The following is a 21,657-nucleotide window of genomic DNA, read 5'->3' on the forward strand; positions in this document are numbered from 1 at the left end:
TGTCTTATTTGGGACAGTAACATTAATCTAGTACTGCATGCAGTAAAGTGGAAATCACTAACATTCAATGTGATCTTTTCAAATAGGAAATGGGAAACGGATAATTGAATATTAAAATATAATTTACAGCCCACTGGTTACTGAAAACCTCTATGGCGTCGATGAAATTCCGACTGAACTCAAACATGAGCAGGCAGTCAAGCACATGCTCCACAATAGTCTATTTGACTTCTAAACAGCAAAGCTGGCAAGATCCAAGAGCAGATTAATGAGCTTGCCTCTGCATTTGCTCACACCTTCTGCATGGTCTCCCAAGAAACAGAGTAGGAGAAGTGCAGGCAGAATCACAACAACAAATGCGTAAAAAATTTAAGTGGGACTGTGGTCTTTTCGACTGCTGGTATATATGATTCATGGACTCTGGCTGATGTAGAATGGAGATGTGTTGGCATGTCCATGAGGAAATCTGGAAACTCACTTAAGCTGCCTGTATAATAGAATATTTCCCAACATAGGTCTCCCGTGGTTACAGCTACAGTACTAGCCCAGAGTACAGAGATTCCCATTAAGGATGCCTTCCCTGCCCTGGTACCAGAATGCACTTTCAATTAGTATCCTTGGAAGAGCAGAGGGCGACAAAATAGGACACTAGATGAATAAGTATTCTTTCTCTGGAGTGTGGTTGGATGCAATGATTTCTGATACCTTTCCCATGCCTGCAGGAGATTGATAACATTCCCAAACTACTTATTGTAATGTTATTCAGCCATAGTTGCCCCAGGCAGTGTAGCTACATTCGGACCAAACATTAGCTATTATATCACCCTGATGCCAAATTAAGCATAACATTTGGACATGACGTAACAACATATAAATATCCTGCCAATATCCATTGCCCCTCACATAATCCAGCCAATATCAATGGTGCCTAGTACATTGTCATTGTTCCCTTCAGTAGGAAGGCTTCTTGCAGACTAAAGGTCCACAGACATATATAGTCAGTTGGAACAGAGCCCTTGTTTATGTATGTCCATGATAGATGGATAGCCCAGCTAGAAAGTCTTGGCAATTCAGCATTGGTAATGATCTCTGACATAGTTCAGGTCATTTAAATAATGGAAACAGAAACTTTGGAGTACAGTGTTGTGGAGGATGGGCTGTAAACAAATATTTCTGTAGCATCTGGAGAAAGAAAGTCACCAGTCGATTGTAAAGGTACAGAAATGACTGACAACCCTAATTTTGGGCTGCACATTGAGCACGTGCAGAGACCTTCAGACGTAATTTCTTTCAAATCAAAACAAGTCCAAGTGTTTCGCCTGAATTCTGGCAGAAAAGTCATCAGATAGGCTCAAGGTACCAATTAATAGTATCAGATAATCACTCATCATGACCTTGATCTTAATAGAAAACAGCTAACTCAAGTCTTCACGTAAATGAAGATTTTATCATCCAACTCAAACCAGTTTCCTCTGGATGTACTCTGCAGGACTTGGGGACAAATTTTGCAGGGAGTCAGTGGGCACGATCAGTGGCGGGTCGAATGGGAAAGTATTTTTTTTTGACAGCGGTCGCGACCCTGTGCCTTTCCCAAATATCGCGTCTGTCATCGCTGAGCAGACCCGACACGCAGTGACGGGAGAGGCAATTCAGGTCATTATGACCTTGTCAACAGAGGATTAAGAATTAGTTTGAGCTCACCTTCGTTATTTACCAGGTCGCCCACAAAGCCCACGCTGCTCGGTGATCATGTCAGGTACACAGGACAGGAGTTGAATGGCCATGGAATTAGTTTATTTACAGCTGTAAATGTGCTATAAAAGCTCCCATCACATATCTGTTCACTTTTCAAGCTCAATAGCTGTTGCTTACTGCATTTGGAAGGCAGGTTGCAAATGTTTGGAGCAAACTCTCTATCCAATGTCACCTCATTGGAATATCCTCTCTCAACATTGACAGATTGCTTCTGACATCTCAAGTTCAGCTGCCATCTATTACATCAGAATGGATACAGTTTATACTGTCTCATCTTGGTCCTCAGAATCCCACCACGATCAGCCCCAACATCAGCAGCACCAACAACAACACTGACCTTCTCCGGAATAAATTGATGCTGCTCAGGAGAGAGGACATCAACACCCAATCACATTACTGCCCAGGACGCTATGGATGGCCTCACCATGGTCAGATTTACTTCACTTGACACTGCGCACCCTGACTACCACATGATGTGCCAGGTTGGTACCGCACCAGCATCATAAAGCATCCCTGCAATTCCTTCCTTTCCAAGTCACTCCTTTCACACACATCACCATTGCAGGGTGTACCGTTATGTCTCACCATTCACTGCAACTCACTAAGCCACTTCCAAAGGTGCATACAAATCTGTCCAAGAATGCAAAGTGTTGAAACTAAAGATTTCAATGTTTGACAGCACATTAACAGAAACTTTACATGAACATTGTATAAAACACCCATGTGCCTACCTTTGTATGTTGTTAGTTCGTATGATTACATTAGGTTGAGGTTGAGTGTGAGGGGTGGCTAGTGAGATGGGGAAGTGATAATGTAGATAGAGGGATGGGTGGATGTGCAACATAAGCTGGTGTGAGTAAGGATGTGCAGGAGTAGGTTAGGGAAGGCAGATTGATGGGGATGTGATGCGTAGCACAGCAGGATGAGGTTGAGTGTGGCTTTGCAGTGACATCTTGTGATCTACTGAGATTATTGAAACATTTGTGCTACTGCAGCCAGGTTCTCCTGACCACATCGCTGCTTGTGCCCTCCTGTGCAATGTGCAACCAGACTGTGATGATCTCCTGTAGAGATCTCTTCCGCCGTTTGAAGGAAAGAGAACCTCCCTGTGGGCTGCGACTCCCTCCATATGCATCTAGAGGAAGTTGTGGTAGAACCTGGGTGCATTGGTGCACCTTTGTGCAGTGCGTGTCAATGTTTGCAACACTTCAATGCTATAGAATGCTGTAGAACGAATAATTTGCGCATGGTTCCTTTAAGAAAACCGGCTGATAACTCGTCATCAAATGACCTGCTTCCCTCAATTGGCCGGCAAACGCCCTAGGCGGACTTAACAAGCCAATCAGGGGAAAGTCATTTTGGAAGCGGGCTGGAGCCAGCAGCAAGGTCGCGACCTGCCACTGACGTTGCCCATCACAGACCCGCCGAGGTTGGTAAAATTCAGCCCTTAGACTCCATTAACATATCTGGAAAGGAGTTCACTGAGACCACTGCTTCAGTTGATCTTGGAAGATGTAGTTGAAGATAACTTCTATTATATCCTCTCTGTGTTAACTGAATCCTGGCTTGCATAGCATGGTTCCTATTAATCTCTTGTATAGTAAGCATAATAATTGTTTAATTGAGATAAAATAAAGGTGACGCAGACTTGAACAGATATGGCGAACAACTGGTTTCGCCATTCACTGCCAGTTCTGGCTTGACTAGATAAAGCATTATCGGGTCTGACTCTTGTCTGCTAAATCTGCTCATTATTCCAGCATCAGTCTTGAATGTAAAGATAACCCCCAGCTAGTATTGTCTACGGCTAACCGTATTCTTAAACCCCTCTCCCCATCTCCTCCACACTCACTTCCAACAATAACTTGTCTCTAAGATTGAGGCCATCTGATCAGTTGCCTCTGCCACTTCGCTTCCTTCCCCTAGCCCACCAGGCAAAACTTCATTAAAGGTTCCCTCCGCCCTAGCCCTGAACTCACATCTTTCTCCAGTTTCTCTCCGTTCTCTCCTCATGATCTCTCCATGCTCATCTTGTCCGTGAGAACCACTTCCTGCTCCCTCGACCTTATTCCCACTAAACTGCTGACCACCCAAATTCCTTTTCTGGCTCCAATGTTAGCTGACATTGTTAATGGTTCATTCTCCTCAAGTACTGTCCCCTTCTCCTTCAAATCTGCTGTCATCACCCCTCTCCTCAAAAAAACAATCCTTGACCCCATCTGTCCTTGCAAACTACCGCCCCATCTCCAACCTCCCTTTCCTCTCCAAAGTCTTTGAACATGTTGTCGCCTCTCAAATCCGAGCCCATCTTTCCTGCAATTCAATGTTTGAATCCCTCCAATCTGGTTTCCACCCCTGCCACAGTACTGAAATGGCTCTCATCAAAGTCACAAATGACATCCTTTATAACTATGACAAAGGTAAACTATCCCTCCTTGTCCTTCTCGACTTGTCTGCAGCCTTTGACACGGTTGACCACTCCAACCTCCTCTAACGCCTCTCCACCGTCGTCCAGCTGGGTGGGACCACACTCGCCTGGTTCCATTCTTATCTATCTAATCGTAGGCAGAAAATCACCGGCAACGGCTTCTCTTTCCACTCCCGCATCGTTACCTCTGGGGTCCCCTAAGGATCTATCCTTGGCCCCCTCCTATTTCTCATCTATAAGCTGTCCCTTGGTGACATCATCCGAAAACACAGAGTCACTTTCCACATGTACACTGATGACTCACAGCTCTACGTCACTATCACTTCTCTCAACTCCTCCAGGGTCTCTATATTGGCGAACTGCTTGTCCGACATCCAGTATTGAATGAGCAGAAATATTCTACAATTAAATATTGGGAGCCATTGTCTTTGGTTCCCACCACAAACTCCGTTACCAACCATGGACTCCATCCCTAGCATTTGTAGAGGCTGAACCAGACTGTTCGCAACCTTGGTGTCATATTTGCTAGTGGAATGAGCTTCCGACCACATATCCGAGGCATAACTAAGACCGCCTATCTCCACCTCCGTAACATTGCCCATCTCCATCCCTGCCTCAGCTCATCTGCTGCTAAAACCCTCATCTATGCCTTTGTTATCTCTCGACTTGATTACTCCAACGCACTCCTGGCTGGCCTCCCACATTCTAACCTATGTAAACTTGAGGTGATCCAAAACTCGGCTGCCCATGTCCTAACTCGCACCAAGTCCCGCCCACCCATCACCCCTGAGCTCGCTGATCTTCATTGGCTCCCGGTTAAGCAACGCCTCGATTTCAAAATTCACATCCTTGTTTTCAAATCCCTCCATGGCCTCACCCCTCCCTATCTTTGTAATCTCCTTCAGCCCCACAACCCCCGAGATATGTGCGCACCAATAATTCTGCCCTCTGGAGCATCCCTGATTATAATCGCTCAACCATCGGTGGCTGTGCCTTCAGCTGCTTAGGCCTTAAGCTTTGGACCTCCCTCCCTAAACCTCTCCACTTCTCCTCTTTTAAGATCCTCCTTAAAACCTACCTCTTTGACCAAGCTTTTAGTCATCCGCTCTAATTTCTTCTTATGTGGCCCGGTGTCAAATTTTTGTCTTATAACACACCTGTGAAATGCCCTGGGACGTTTTACTACATTAAAGGCACTATATAAATACAAGTTGTTGTTATTGTTGTTATGACTGGCAAAAATACTGCTGATGGACTCTCAAATCTGAAAGGTACCATCAAAGATCCAATAATCATAAGATGGTCTATTGATATGTACAAAGGATTATCATAAGTAACAAATTATCACCCAAACGGAAGCGTTTCCGGAGTGCTGAGCATTTTCTTGTGGTCCACATTATTGAGCGCTTTCTATTGAAAAAGGCACTTTTTTGACTAGAGAAACAATCCACCTGTATTGATATTGAGAGTATACATTTATCAATAGTATTGCTACAGTTATATTTCATGAATATTGTAATAAAGAAGTCATAGGGAAGTCAATGAAGACGAGATCTCAAATTTCGCAAGTGCTAAGTGGAAACACCTAGTACACCAGTAGCATTGTTCATTAAATAGATGTTCCCTTGTATCTAGTCAACATAGTGGTACAGCAGTTATTGTCAACATTGCATCCAATGAAGAAATATACATCCTTCAGTGTCTTTCCATTAAGTGTGTGTTCCCCTTCTTTGGTTTTTCTCTCAAAATATATTACCTTACAGTTATCCACATTAAATTGCATCAACCACATGCCTGCCCATTCTGCTAGTCGTCCTGAAGTATTTTACATTCCTTCTCCTTCTTCACCAAACCTCCTTCTTTTGTTTTATTAGCAAGTTTCAAGATTGTGCTCCCTAAACTCAAGTCCAAATCATTTAATTTCCTTTACAGTTTGATAGTTACTTTATTAACACCTGGAAATGTGCTATAAAGCATTTATATAGGGACATCAAAGAGCTTACGTAGGCTCAATAACAGTTCAATTATCTCACTCGGGCCTGTAATGAAATTCCAGAGCAAACTGATTCCTCTGCACTTTATATTTTACCTCCTTGATTACTCTCCTTGTGCACTCTTTATAAAAGACCTTGATTTGAAATTTGGTCATACTAAATCACTGGCTCAGGATTTGGAGGTTTCTTTCCTTATTTACTAGTCAGATAGTAATTAAAGAAATTATTGACTGAATTGCTAGTTCAGAAATGAGTGACTAATGTTTAAATGTTGTAAAATCAATGAACAGAACTAAGCCTGTTGCCACTGCCTTCACCTACATTTCCAAAATTAAGACCTGCATGAACTAAAACTGCTTCCAACTTAATGTTGGCCAATCTGAAGCTGTCTTCCTTGGCTTCTGCAAACACCTAAGTGCATCCAGTCTCAACTCCAACTCCCCTTCCAGCTACCATTTCAAATTTAACCCAAAGCTTTGTCATCTTGCACAAACCCAGGTTGTATTTCCTTCTCCACATCTGATCTGTCACCAAGACTACTTTCCTCATCTGTGCAACACAGTCTGTCACCACCCCTACCTCTTCCCCTCTGCTGTCAAAACCCTAATCCATGCCTTTTCTGTGATATCTTTAGACACAGCTACACAAGCACACACACGACAAGATGGCTCCTAACAGAACTGTGATCACATGACCTTGCCACATGACCTTTTATTGTTCAGTAGTTATTACATCAGTAGCCCAGGTGGAGCTCTATTACATTTACCACCTTGTGGCTGGACTTCTCCTATGATTTCCTTGCCAACCTCTTCATTTTAACCATTTGTAATAAGTCATCCACAACAGCCTGTGTTCTCACCTGCATTCCGACCAACATCCCCATAATCTGTGCCTTTGACTTCTCACGTAGCAGGCAATCAACTTTAAGATTTGATCCTCTGCTTCAAATACTTCAAAAATTCATAGACTCACTCCTCCCAACCTTTGGAATCTCCTATGTTCTTGTGTGCACCCTCTGGTCCTCTAACATCAGTGTAAGTGATTCCCTGTTGTCAGGGACTCCTCAAGCATATTATAAACAATATCCCCTCCTTTTCAAAGCTGCAGTCATCACCCCCTCCTTAGGAAACTCACCCTCCACTACTGCTCTCGCAAACTACAGCCCCATCTCCAACCTTCCTTTCCTCTCAAGTACTTGACTGTGTTGCTGCCTTCTAAATCTGTGCACACTTTTGCTGCAACTCCATGTTTAAACTTCTCAAATGAGGTGGCGAAATGAGGTTCTTCCTTTCAACCCGAGAAGTTAGGTGACTAGATTTGGCTGTATCAATGTAATGTCGTTGATTTGTGGAACATTATCTACAACCATTATATCTGGTAGCTGCAGCTTGATGTGTCCAGGCCATTTTTGATGTCTGGTAAATTAAACAACTGCCCCACTTTTACATTGGGATAGAAATACTAACGTTTATTCACATTGGAGTGACTTGAATTCAATCAGAAATTTCAACAAAAATAAGCTACATTTTGATCCTGTTGTTCAGGACATGGAAAATGTACAATTATTACTTTTTTTAAAAAGTCTCTTTCATCTTTTTTTTCCAGTAATCTGTTTGGCTATCTATCATCAAAGCACCAAATCACAAATGGGTATGTATGGCTGCAAACAATAAAACCAGGACTTAACGAAAAGCTTCCTATTGAACAGCAGCAGAGCAAATAGTCTGCTCGGATATCCACCTGGGTTTATTCGAGGAAATGACAGTGTATACTTGACATGTATCAGCTTTCTTTCCCAGTTCAGTTTTTAAAATTTATCTGGCGTTGGAAGTTATTCATTTGACCTTGGCAATGGAAGTGTGTTGCTACTGCAGCATGTGAAATACATCTGTAAGCCAAGTTCTGGGCAATTTCTGATTTGAAATTAAACACCAACATTTAAATGTCACTGTGTAACCTTTGCTTCATTTGCTGAATTTGATGTGAGGAAGTACTGTGTAGGAGTTGTACTTGTTAGAATGTTAATAGTTCTGAGTCCAAAATATCCATTCATTGCTTACACCATTTTAATTTACAGTGCCTGGCCACATATTGAACTATTGTTTTTCAATAAGCCTGAACTTTAGACTCAGGGGTTCTACAACATGAATTGTTCTGAATATTGTACTTGGCCGGCCTTGTGAGTGGGGACAACTTGATTGCTAGAAGTTGCCGATTCACACCTTCTTCACTAGAACACTAAGGACTAGAATTTTGCTTTTCAGCGAAAATGTAGTTTTTCGCCAAAATTACTGTTTTCGCTCCACTAAAGTTTTTAGGCCCGATTTTCGGCCTTTAGTTTGTGCAGCGATAAAAATCGGCGTTGCACGAGGATTTGAGGCACAAACTGCGAATTGAGGCAACTTTAGTCTTAGGCTGATCGCGTTGCGAGAGAGGCTTGGGAAGGGGGAAAAACAACAACAAAAATTGCAAAAAAATCATTCACAAAACATTCACAAAACCCTTACCTACTAAATCGCTGAAAAAGAATTAAAAAATAAAAACTTTTTTGCAGGTCTTCATACTTACCGCTGCTGGCAGGGCTGCACCACAGGTTTTGACCAGTCAGTATTCTGGGTGCAGAATACGGGTCCCGAGAGAGCCAAAGATCGATCGCAAACGCTATTTCTGGTATTGCACGTCGTGCTCCTCTCCACGGCGGTATGTGGAAGCGCTGCCGCGAAAAGGTCACTGAAGATCTCGCTGACCGGGTTTTCGCCGCGGAGGGTCAAATCACAGCGAAAACCCGGTCGCAAAGTCGACAAAATTCTAACCCTAAATTAGAATAGGAGATAGCTCTCCTGCTAGACGTCCAAGGGATTGGATGCATATTCTGCTCTTCGCTGGAGTGCAAGAGACTGGTGTGTACTCTTCGAACTGGACTGTCAGGGTTCTGGGCCAAAATAAACAGACATTAATGGCTGAAGGCCCATCTCTACTCTCAGTGTTAAGGTTGCTTATCTACACTCACTCATCACAGGACATTTTTTAACAGATTGATCTTTAACCAAAAGCAGCAACAGCTATATTGAACATTAATTAATCCTGTGTTGACAACTTGTCTGTACATTCGTTTGGCTGCAGCTGAAATGTCAAAAAGTTAAATTTGATGCAGAAATATTTAAAACCTTGGTTACAATATGAGAGGATAGGGCAAATGTAAACAAAGCTGACTATTTTATAGGAACATAAGTAACAGGAGTAGGCTGTTCAGCCCCTCAGGCCTGCTCCGTCATTCAACTAAATCATGGCTGATTTGCACTTCAAATCCATTTCTCGCCTTTGCTCCATATCTCTTGATACCCTTATCTATCAAAAAAATATCTATTTCCATATTGAAAGCTCAAATTGTCCCAGCATCCACTGCCTTTTGGGGAAGAGAGTTCCAAATTTCTACTACCCTTTCTGTAGAAAAAGTGCTTCCTGATTTCGCTCCTCAACGGGTCAGCTCTGAGTTTAAGATTATAAGAATATAAGAAATAGGAGCAGGAGTAGGCCATTTGACCTCCTGAGTCTGCTCCGCCATTTAATAAGATCATGGCTAATCTGATCATGGACTCAGCTCCACTTCCCTGCCCGCTCACCATAACCCTTTATTCCAATATCGCTCAAAAATCTGTCTATCTCCACCTTAAATATATTCAATGACCCAGCCTACTCAGCTCTCAATTCCACAGATTTACAACTCTCTGAGAGAAGAACTTCCTCCCCATCTCAGTTTTAATTGCATGGCCCCTTATTCTGAGACTGTGCCCCTAGTTTTAGGTTCCCCTATGAGTGGAAATATCCTCTCTGGGAGCCCCCTCATTATTTTATATGTTTCGATAAGATCACCTCTCATTCTTCTGAACTCCAATGAGTATAGGCCCAACCTACTCAACCTATCTTCATAAGGCAACCCCCTTTTTATGTATCGAATAACTTCACGAGGCTAAGTACGGTGAGCTAGTTCAGGCATGTCCTTACTCCAGTTTATTTATTCTCAAAGTGAGGATTCAACATGGCTGCTAACATTATATACACGGCTTACACGTGTCTGCCAGTGACCATTAGGACTCCGATAGTTATGTCCTCCAGTGGCAGGTAGAACCTGTTATATATGTAAACTTGTATATACTTTGTACAGCCACCAGAGGGCTCATCCCCTGAAGTCCCAAGGGATCCCATAATCCCTTGGGAGCACAGGTACTCACAGGCTGGAGAGGCACTCTGGAGACCGGCAATAAAAGACTAAGGTCACACTTTACTTTGAAGTCACAGTATCCAGTCAGACTCTTTATTCATACATAACAACTGGCGATGAGATACAGATGATGAACCCAACGATGCAGAGAACCGTGGGCATCCTGGAGAAATTCTCGAGGGCGATGATTGGGAAACCTTCGTGGAGCGACTCGACCAATACTTCGTAGCCAATGAGCTGAAAGGAGAAGCGAAAGCTGCCAAATGAAGGGCGATTCTCCTCACTGTCTGCGGGGCATCAACGTATGGCCTCATGAAAAACCTGCTTACTCCAGCGAAACCTACAGAGAAATTGTCCGATGATTTGTGCACATTCGTCCGGGAGCATCTGAACCCGAAGGAAAGCGTTCTGATGGCGAGGTACTGGTTCTACACCTACAAAAGGTCTGAAGGCCAGGAAGTGGCGAGCTATGTTGCCGACCTAAGATGCCTTGCAGGACGTTGCGAATTTGAAGGACATTTGGAGCACATGCTCAGAAACTTTTTCATACTTGGCATTGGCCATGAAATTATACTTCGCAAACTATTGACTGTAGAGACCCCAACCTTGAGTAAGGCCATAGCGATAGCCCAGGTGTTCATTGCCACCAGTGACAATACTAAACAAACCTCTCAGCACACGAGTGCTGCTAGAAGTACTGTGAACAAAATGACGTTGTTTTCAAATTGCAACATACAGGGCAGGCCCCACATGCCTGCAGCTGCACGTCCACAGATGTCTCAGAGTCCACCATCAAGGGTGATGAATGCAAGGCCATTAACACCTGGTTGGCGCTGCAGGGGTGATCATTGTTTCCATTCATGCCGCTTCAAAGGGTACATTTGCAAGGGCTGTGGAACAATGGGACACCTCCAATGTATGTGCAGGCGAGCTGCAAATCCTGTTACTCCTGCAAACCGCCATGTTGCAGAGGAGGACAGATCCACGGTGGATCACTACAAACCAGAGCCTCAGACCGAGGAGGCAGAGGTATATGGGGTGCACACATTCACCACAAAGTGTCCCCCGATAAAGCTGAACGTTGAACTAAATGGACTCCCGGTGTCAATGGAGGTGGTCACGGGCGGGAGCCAGTCCATTATGAGCAAAAAGACTTTCGAAAAATTGTGGTGCAGCAAGGCCTCAAGGCCAGTCTTGACTCCAATTCGCACAAAACAGAGAACTTACACAAAGGAACTGATTCCCGTAATCGGCAGTGCTACTGTAAAAGTTTCCTACGATGGAGCAGTGCACAAGCTACCACTCTGGGTGGTACCAGGTGATGGTCCTACGCTGCTCGGCAGGAGTTGGCTGGGAAAGATACGCTGGAACTGGGACGACGTCCGAGCGCTCTTGTCCACTGATGACACTTCATGTGCCCAGGTCTTAAACAAGTTCCCTGCACTGTTTGAACCAGACATCGGGAAGTTCCAAGGAGCAAAAGTGCAGATCCACCTAATTCTGGGGGCGCGACCCATCCATCACAAGGCGAGAGCAGTACCATACATGATGAGAGAAAGGAGAGCGGTCGAGCTAGACCGGCTGCAAAGAGAAGGCATCATTTCGCCGATCAAGTTCAACGAGTGGGCCAGTCCAATCGTTCCTGTCCTCAAGGGAGATGGCACCATCAGAATCTGTGGTGATTACAAAGATTCTCCCTGCAGGACTAATACCCACTACCAAAGGCCAATGACCTTTTTGCTACACTGGCGGGAGGAAAGATGTTCACGAAGCTGGACTTGACCTCGGCCTACATGATGCAGGAGCTGGAGGAATCATCGAAGGCCCTCACCTGCATCAACACGCACAAAGGTCTCTTCATTTATAACAGATGCCCATTTGGAATTCGATCAGCGGCAGCAATATTCCAGAGAAACATGGAAAGCTTACTGAAGTCAGTCCCATGCACCGTGGTGTTCCAGGACGACATCTTGGTAACAGGTCGGGACACAAGTGAGCATATGCAGAACCTGGAGGAGGTTCTTAGTCAACTCAACCGCATGGGGTTGAAGTGCGTTTTCCTGGCACCTGAAGTGGAGATCCTGGGGAGAAGAATCACGGCGGACGGCATCAAGCCCACCGATTCGAAGATGGAGGCAATCGAGAACGCACCGAGGCCACAGAACGTAATAGAGCTGCGGTCGTTTCTAGGACTCCTGAACTATTTTGGTAACTTCTTACCGGGTCTCAGCACACTATTAGAACCACTGCATGTCTTACTGTGTAAATGAGATGAATGGGTTTGGGGTAAAAGCCAAGAAAATGCCTTTGTAAAAGCTGGAAAATTGTTATGCTCAAACAAATTACTTGTGTTGCATGATCCATGTAAGCATTTGGTACTGGCATATGATGCGTCATCATATGGCATCGGATGTGTATTGCAACAAGCTAATGATTTGGGGAAATTGCAACCAATTGCTTATGCATCCAGGAGTCTGTCTAAGGCTGAGAGAGCCTACAGCATGATTGAAAAAGAAGTGTTAGCATGTGTCTATGGGGTAAAGGAAATACATCAATATCTGTTTGGGCTAAAATTTGAATTGGAAACTGATCATAAGCCACTGATAGCCCTGTTTTTTGAGAGTAAGGGGATAAATACTAATGCATCGGCCCGCATCCAAAGATGGGCGCTCACGTTGTCCGCATACAACAACACCATCCGCCATAGGCTAGGCACAGAAAACTGTGCCGATGCTCTCAGTAGGTTGCCATTGCCCACCACGGGGGTGGAAATGGCGCATCCCGCAGATTTAGTCATGATTATGGAAGCATTTGAGAGTGAGCAATCTCCCGTCACAGCCTGACAGATTAGTACCCAGATGAGCCAGGACCCCTTACTGTCCCTAGTTAAAAACTGTGTGCTTCACGGGAATTGGTCCAGTGTCCCAGTGGAAATGCAGGAAGAGATAAAGCCATTCCAACGGTGCAAAGATGAAATGTCTATACAGGCAGACTGCCTTCTGTGGGGAAATCGGGTAGTGGTTCCCAAGAAGAGCAGAGACACCTTCATCCATGACCTCCACAATACCCACCCAGGCATTGTAATGATGAAAGCGATAGCCAGATCCCACGTGTGGTGGCCCGGTATTGATGCGGACTTAGAGCCCTGCGTGCACAGATGTAACACATGCTCGCAGTTAAGTAATGCACCCAGGGAGGCGCCACTAAGTTTATGGTCTTGGCCCTCCAAACCGTGGTCTAGGATCCATGTCGACTATGCAGGCCTGTTCTTGGGTAAAATGTTCCTTGTGGTTGTAGATGCGTACTCCAAATGGATTGAATGTGAGATAATGTCGGCAAGCTCATCTGCTGTCACCATTGAAAGTCTGCGGGCCATGTTTGCCATGCACGGACTACCCGATGTCCTTGTGAGCGGCAACGGGCCATGTTTTACCAGTGCTGAGTTCAAAGAATTCATGATCTGCAACGGGATCAAACATGTCACATCTGCCCCGTTCAAACCAGCATCCAATGGTCAGGCAGAAAGAGCAGTGCAAACTATCAAGCAGGGCTTGAAGAGGGTAACTGAAGGCTCACTGCAGACTTGCCTATCCCGAATCCTGCTTAGTTACCAAACGCGACCCCACTCGCTCATTAGGATTCCACTGCTGAATTGCTCATGAAAAGGACACTTACGACAAGGCTCTCGTTAGTTCACCCTGATCTACATGAACAGATAGAGAGCAGGCGGCTTCAACAAAGTATATATCATGATAGCATAACTGTGTCCCGCAGAATTGGAATCAATGATCCTGTATTTGTATTGAATTATGGACAAGGTCCCAAGTGGCTTCCTGGCGCTGTTGTGGCCAAAGAGGGGAGCAGGGTGTTTCGGGTCAAAATTTCAAATGTTCTCATTCACCGGAAACATTTGGACCAAATCAAACTCAGACTCATGGACTATCCTGAGCAACCCACTTTGGACCCTACCTTTTTTGACCCCCCCAACATACACACCAGTGGCAACCAACACCGCAGTTGGCCACAAAACTGAACCCATCATCTGCAGCAGCCCAGCAGGACTCACCATACCAGGCAGCCCAGCAAGGCCAGCTGCACAGCAGCCCAGTGAGGGCACAATAGACGGTTCACCAAAACCAGCATTTGCACCGAGACGATCAACCAGGGAAAGAAGGGCTCCAGATCGTCTCACCTTGTAAATAGTTACACTGTTGACTTTTGGGGGGGGTGTTGTTATATATGTAAACTTGTATATACTTTGTACAGCCACCAGAGGGCTCATCCCCTGGAGTCTCAAAGGATCCCATAATCTCTTGGGAGCACAGGAATTTAAGGAGGCCTCACAGGCACTCTGGAGACCTGCAATAAAAGACTGTCACACTTTACTTTGAGCTCACAGTATCCATTCAGACTTTTTATTCATACATAACAGAACCCAGTTAACATACATAACATCATTCCCCCCAAAGTCCTTGGTACAAGTTGTATTTACAAGCTGAGACAGTCCGGGGCCTTCTGCTGCCTGGTTGATCTTCTCAGTTCGAACCCAAGCTTGGGTGAGTTAGTAGGACCATTGCTGCATTGCGGAGCAGTCGGTCTGACAGGACTGTCGGGGATGGTAGGTTTGTCTTCGTCAATGAAACAAGGGTCAACTGATGGTTGGATGCGTGTTGGTTGGTCGATGATGATGTCATCTTCAATTTGTTCTGGATTATCTATGAATGGCAGTTTGGTTTGGTCAATGTGCCTCTTGCACGGTTGGCCATTTAACAGTTTGACTACAAACAGCCTGTTCCCCTCCTTGGCTAAAACTGTGCCAGCAACCCACTTTGGATCATGACCATAATTCAGGACAAACACAGGGTCATGAACAGCAATGTCACGTGATACTGTCGTGCGATCGTAGTACCATTGCTGCCGTTGCCTTCTGGTTTTGACATGATCATTGAGATCTGGGTGTACAAGGGAGAGCCTGGTTTTGAGGCCTCTCTTCATTAACAGCTCGGCAGGAGGGAGCCCAGTGAGCGAGTGGGGTCTCATCCAGTAACTGAGCAGAATGCGGGCCAAGTGGGTCTGTAGGGAGCCGTGAGTCACGAGTTTTAGGCTCTGCTTAATGGTTTGGACAGCCCACTCCGCTTGACCGTTAGACGCGTGTATGAAAGAAGCAGACCTGACATGCTTGATGCCATTACGGGTCATAAACTCGTGGAATTCCGAACTGGTGAAACACGGTCCGTTGCCGCTGACAAGGACGTCGGGCAGGTCATGGGTGGCGAACATGGCCCGGAGGCTTTCAATAGTGGCTGTGGACGTGTTGAATGATATGATTACGTATTCAATCCATTTGGAGTAAGCGTCCACTACCACTAAAAACATTTTGCCGAGAAAGGGGCTGGTAAAGTCTATGTGACCACGGTTTGGATGGCCATGACCACAGACTCAGCAGAGCCTCAACTGGTGCGTTGCGCAGTTGCATGCAAGTGTTACACTGACACACGCATGACTCTAAGTCGGAGTCAATGCCGGGCCACCAAACGTGAGACCTGGCAATGGCCTTCATCATGACAATGCCTGGGTGGGTACTGTATAAATCTCGCACAAAAATTTCCCTGCCTTTTTTTGGCATAACAACACGATTACCCCATAACAGACAATCAGACTGAATAGACAATTCATCTTTGCAGTGGCTATAAGGCTTAATTTCATCCTGCATTTTCCAAGGAATGGCAGACCAATTTCCATTTAGGAGGCACCTTTTTACGCTTGACAGTACAGGATCCTGGCTGTTCCAGGTCCTAATTTGGTGAGCCGTGACGGGTGATCCCTCGCTCTCGAAGGCATCCATGACCAGCAGCAAGTCTGCGGGCTGCGGCATTTCCACCCCGGTTGTGGGCAATGGTAACCGGCTGAGCGCATTAGCACAGTTTTCATTGCCTGGTCTGTGACAGATGGCATAATCATAAGCAGATAATGTCAGTGCCCATCTTTGAATGCAGGACGAGGCATTGGCGTTTATACCTTTGCTCTCAGAAAACAATGAAATGAGCGGCTTGTGGTCTGTTTCAAGCTCAAACCGAAGCCCAAACAGGTATTGGTGCATTTTCCTAACCCCATATACGCATGCTAAAGCCTCTTTCTCTACCATACTATATCTCTTTCAGCCTTAGACAGACATCTGGACGCGTATGCAACTGGTTGGAGTTTGCCTGATACATTGGCTTGCTGGAATACACAACCGACCCCATATGATGAGGCGTTGCAGACCAGCACTAACCGCTTACATGGGTCATAGTGTACCAGTAATTTATTGGAACATAGCAGGTTCCTGGCCTTCTCAAAGGCTCTGTCTTGAGATTTGCCCCAAACCCAGTCGTTACCCTTTCTCAGCAACATGTGCAAGGGCCCTAGCAATGTGCTCAAACGAGGTAGAAAGTTACCGAAATAGTTGAGAAGACCCAGGAATGAATGCAGCTCCATTACACTCTGGGGTCTGGGTGCATTCTTGATGGCCTCTGTCTTCGAGTCTGTAGGCCTGATGCCATCTGCTGCAATCTTTCTCCCCAGGAATTCGACTTCTGGTGCCATGAAAACGCACTTGGAGCGTTTTAGCCTGAGTCCCGCTCTGTCCAGATGACGTAGAACCTCTTCCAGGTTGTGCAGGTGTTCGGTGGTGTCGCGACCGGTGATCAGGATATCATCTTGGAACACGACGGTTCTTGGGGCGGACTTCAGCAAACTCTCCATGTTTCTCTGAAATATGGCCGCTGCCGAGCGAATTCTGAAAGGTCATCTGTGGTATATAAACAGTCCTTTGTGCGTGTTGATGCACGTCAATTTTTTAGAAGACTCGACCAGCTCCTGTGTCATGTTAGTGTTGCAAACAGGTCGTCAGCCTTGGGTAACGGGTACTGATCCTGTATCGAGACTCGGTTGATCGTTACCTTGTAATCGCCGCAGACCCTGACCGTGCCATCACTTTTCAACACCGGGACAATTGGACTGGCCCATTCGCTGAACTCGACTGGTGATATGGTTTCCTCCCATTGAAGTCTGTCCAGTTCGATTTTGACCTTCTCCCTCATCATGTACAGAACCACCCGAGCCTTGTGATGAACGGGCCTTGCATCCGGGCCTAGGTGGATCTACACCTTGGCTCCCGTGAAGTTGCCAATGTCTGGTTCGAACAATGAGGGAAACTTGCTCAGCACTTGAGCACACGAAGCGTCATCCACTGATGATAAGGCTTTAATATCGTTCCAGTTCCATTTAATTTTCTCAAGCCAACTCCTGCCGAACAGTGTTGGGCCATTGCCTGGAACGATCCACAATGATAAATTATGTACAGCTCCATCGTACGATACCTTTACTGCCGCGCTGCCAATGACTGGTATGAGCTCTTTAGTGTAGGTACGCAGCTTCACATTGATTGGGCTCAGTTTGGGTCTTTTGCCTTTGTGTCCCACAACTTTTCGAAAACCCTCTGGCTCATTATTGACTGACTCGCACCCGTGTTCAATTCCATGGATATTGGAACCCCATTTAATTTAACTTCCAGCATTATTGGAGGACTTTTGGTAAAAGAATGTGCCCAATACACTTCTTCATCCTGTACCTCGGGTTGAGTTGCCTGTGCCACTCGATCCACGCTGGATCGATCATCCTCAGCCACATGGTGTGTCGCAGCATGCTTGCTCGGTTGTGGACACATTCGCTGAAGGTGCCCCATTGTTGCACAGTCTTTGCACACGTATTGCTTGAAATGGCATTGATGGGCCCGATGATAGCCCCCGCAACGCCAACAAAGCGAGATTTGATTCACCCCTGATGGCGGACTTTGAGCAGTTACAGGTCGTACGAACGCAGACGAGTAGGCCCTGCCATATGTAGCCCTGCCTGTTGACGATATTATTTTATGCACAGTATTGCTGGTGTGTTTCGATGCTGGGAAGATATCTGTTTCGCGTTTTCGTCCATGGACATGCATGCCTGGGCGATCGTGATGGCCCTGCTCAGGTCTAGAGATTCAGCAGCCAGCAGCTTTCGAAGGATGACCTCGTGGCCAATGCCAAGCATGAAAAAGTTCCACAGCATTTCCTCCAACGCAGCTCCGAAGTATCACGGCCAAGCGAGATGTCTCAGGTCAGCGACAAATTCCGCCACGTCCTGGCCCTCAGAGCGATTGTGCGTATAGAAACAATACCTCGCCATGATGATGCTTTCCTTCGGTTTAAAGTGGTTCCGAACCAGCGTACACAATTCATCATAAGTCTTACCCATTGGTCAAGTCGATGAGAGTAGATTTTTGATAAGGCCTTAAATTTTTGACCCACAAATGGTGAGGAGAGCCATAATTGCGTTATCAGTTCCTTCCAATCCGTTGGCTATGAAGTACTTGTCGAGGCGTCAGTGAAATCCTCCCAGTCTTCCCCTTCCATGAATCTCTCCAAAGTTCCAACAGACATGGTTGCATGAAAGTTCATATTTTTAACTCGTCGCCAATTGTTAAGTATCGAATAACTCCACGAGGCTAAGTACGGTGAGCTAGTTCAGGCATGACCTTACTCTCGTTTATTTATTCTCAAAGTGAGGATTCGACATGGCTGCTAACATTATATACTCGGCTTGCACGTGTCTGCCAGTGACCATTAGGACTCCGACAGTCGCGCCCTCCGGTGGCAGGTAAAACCCAGTTAACATACATAACACCCCTCATCTCCAGAAGCAACCTAGTGAACCTTCTCTGAGCAGCCTCCAATGCAATTATATCTTTCCTTAAATACAGAGACCAAAACTGTTTGCAGTACCCTAGGTGTGGCCTCACCAATACCCTGTACAGTTGTCGCAGGACTTCTCTGCTTTTATACTCTATCCCCCTTGCAATAAAGGCCAACATTCCATTTGCCTTCCTGATTACTTGTTGAGAAGAAGTAAACACAAGTTGTGATAAATATTTGCTTCATTGCAACAACTTTGCCAGGATTTTGGAGAGAAAGGTGTTTGGGTTCACTCTCATCTTCATCATTGACGTAGTGGAGAGGATTTCATTAAATTTAAATACTCTGAACAGGGTAGTTGACTTTCCATTATATAATTGTGGACTGATGAAAGATAGATTGGGCAATTAACATTTGAATTTCTGCATAAAAGGCAGGCAATAGTCCAAGGGAACTATGCTATTTATTAAAGAGTTAGGAGAAACATTTCAATAAGCTTGGGAACTTATATTTTATCTGGACCTCTTGGATTGATGATGAATATCAAACCACCTGGTTCATATCTCTACTTCAATTTTCCATCTCGGGCTCTTTTGCTCCTGAAGGTCTACTTGGTTCATTTTGCTCTTCTGTATGACTTCGAATTCCTTGCCACAATGAATATACCTTTATTGCAATCTCCATCTAAATTTCCAACATCTATATTATACATTTTACCAAACCCTTCTATTTAAAAAAAGTATTAACAAGGATTTTGTAAAACTCTTTTTGTTCAAACGTTTGAAAATGAGGACGGCAATCAAATAAATAAAGAAAAAAGGGTCGTGAGCTGATGCCATGTCGATTCGGATTAGAATTAAAATCAAAGTAGACACTGAGGTGCTCCGTGCTCTTTATTGCTCCCCTGCCTAAATACATCATTCATTGTCCAGTGGTCAGTCAAATTTCCCAGTTGCTTCTGATTATGTAAGGCCTCTGTTGCTTAGGGAGTTCAGCGGTGAAAATCACCATGGCATCCCCTGAGTGGAAGAAAAAATCAATCTTTTCCTTGGTAAAAGACTTCTAATTTAGAAAAGAACAATAATGCAAAATTGATTCCACAATCTTGCTGGGTTTGTTGTGTTGATTAAATTCTGTTCATGCTTGGAATAAGTTGACGGTGAAGTCAAGAATAAAATGGACACTCAGACCCACTATATGTAGCTCCCTAAGTATTGAGCTGCATCAAAGGACCAGGAACATTCAAGGAATTAATTCAAATGAATTTGGTTGAAATATGCTTTCCAGCCTCCGTGGTTTCAATTGAGTCGGCATTTCAATAACTTTCAGGGATTTTTAAATGTTAATGGATTCCCTGTGGTATTGCTCAGAGAGAGCCTTGGGTCTGGAGCACGGTTGTAATTAGCTGCTAACGTGGCCTGTGTCTTTAAGGTCATTCCCAAAATAGGAAAATCCAGGATAATGCGAGCTTCTTTTAAATTACTGAAGTCGATGAATGGTGTAAAGTTTAGGCTTCAGATCAATGACGTCCCTTTTTTGTTATGACGGCTTTGTGTCTGTAACAGTATGTGATGTGTGCTTTAAACAAGCCTACTTTTCTGAGCAGATCACCTGTGATGTTGCTGAAGGTATAAGAACGTAAGAAATAGGAGCAGGAGTAGGCCATTTGGCCCCTCGAGCCTGTTCCGCCATTCAATAAGATCATGGCTGATCTGATCTTGGCCTCAACTCCACCTTCTTGCCTGTTCCCAATAACCCTTGACTCCCCTGTAGTTCAAAAATCTGTCTTTCTCCGCCTTGAATATATTCAATGGGCTGGATTTTTGTCTTTCTCCGTTTCAGGGTGAAAACGGATGCGATGCGTGAAAAGTACCGCCCAATTAGCGTTAGCGATTAATTGCCTAAATTTATGCATTTGGGGTCTGCCTCAGGGCGCAGTGCAAAGGGAGACTTTGCACTATTATTCGGGGCGCAAAAACGGGATCCTCGTCAACTTTAGTGCGGGCCTGGGAGCGCTCCGAGAGAGAGAAAAAAAAAATTCAAAAAAACATTCTGAAAACATTACCAACACCTGTACCCAACAAATCGCTGCAAAAACGTAAAAAAATAAAAATTTTAACTTATCTTTTTTTTCAAGTTTTCCAATTTACCGCTGCTGGTAGGGCTGGCCCGCCGTGTTTTCCCTGGCGGGCACCGTGGCGTGGCGTATGGGTTGGGTGAGTGCCGAAACTCAGACAGTAATGCAATCCGAGTTGTTACACACCGGCGCAGCTCTCCCTGGCAATGCTTCCAAGCGCCGCTGAAAAATCCCGAGCTGAGGATCGCGACCGGGCGAGAAACAGCTGAGCGCCCGGTTTTTCGCTGCGGAGTGTCAAAACGCGACGAAAGTCCAGCCTCCACTGCTCTGCGGTAGAGAATTCCAAAGATTCACGACCCTCTGAGAGAAGATATTCCTCCTCAAATCCATCTTAAATGGGCGATCCCTTATTCTGAAACTATGCCCCCTGTTCTAGATTCCTCCACGAGGGGAAACATCCTCTCAGC

The sequence above is a fragment of the Pristiophorus japonicus genome, chromosome 16 (genome assembly GCF_044704955.1).
Source record: "Pristiophorus japonicus isolate sPriJap1 chromosome 16, sPriJap1.hap1, whole genome shotgun sequence".
Lineage (NCBI taxonomy): Eukaryota > Metazoa > Chordata > Chondrichthyes > Pristiophoridae > Pristiophorus > Pristiophorus japonicus.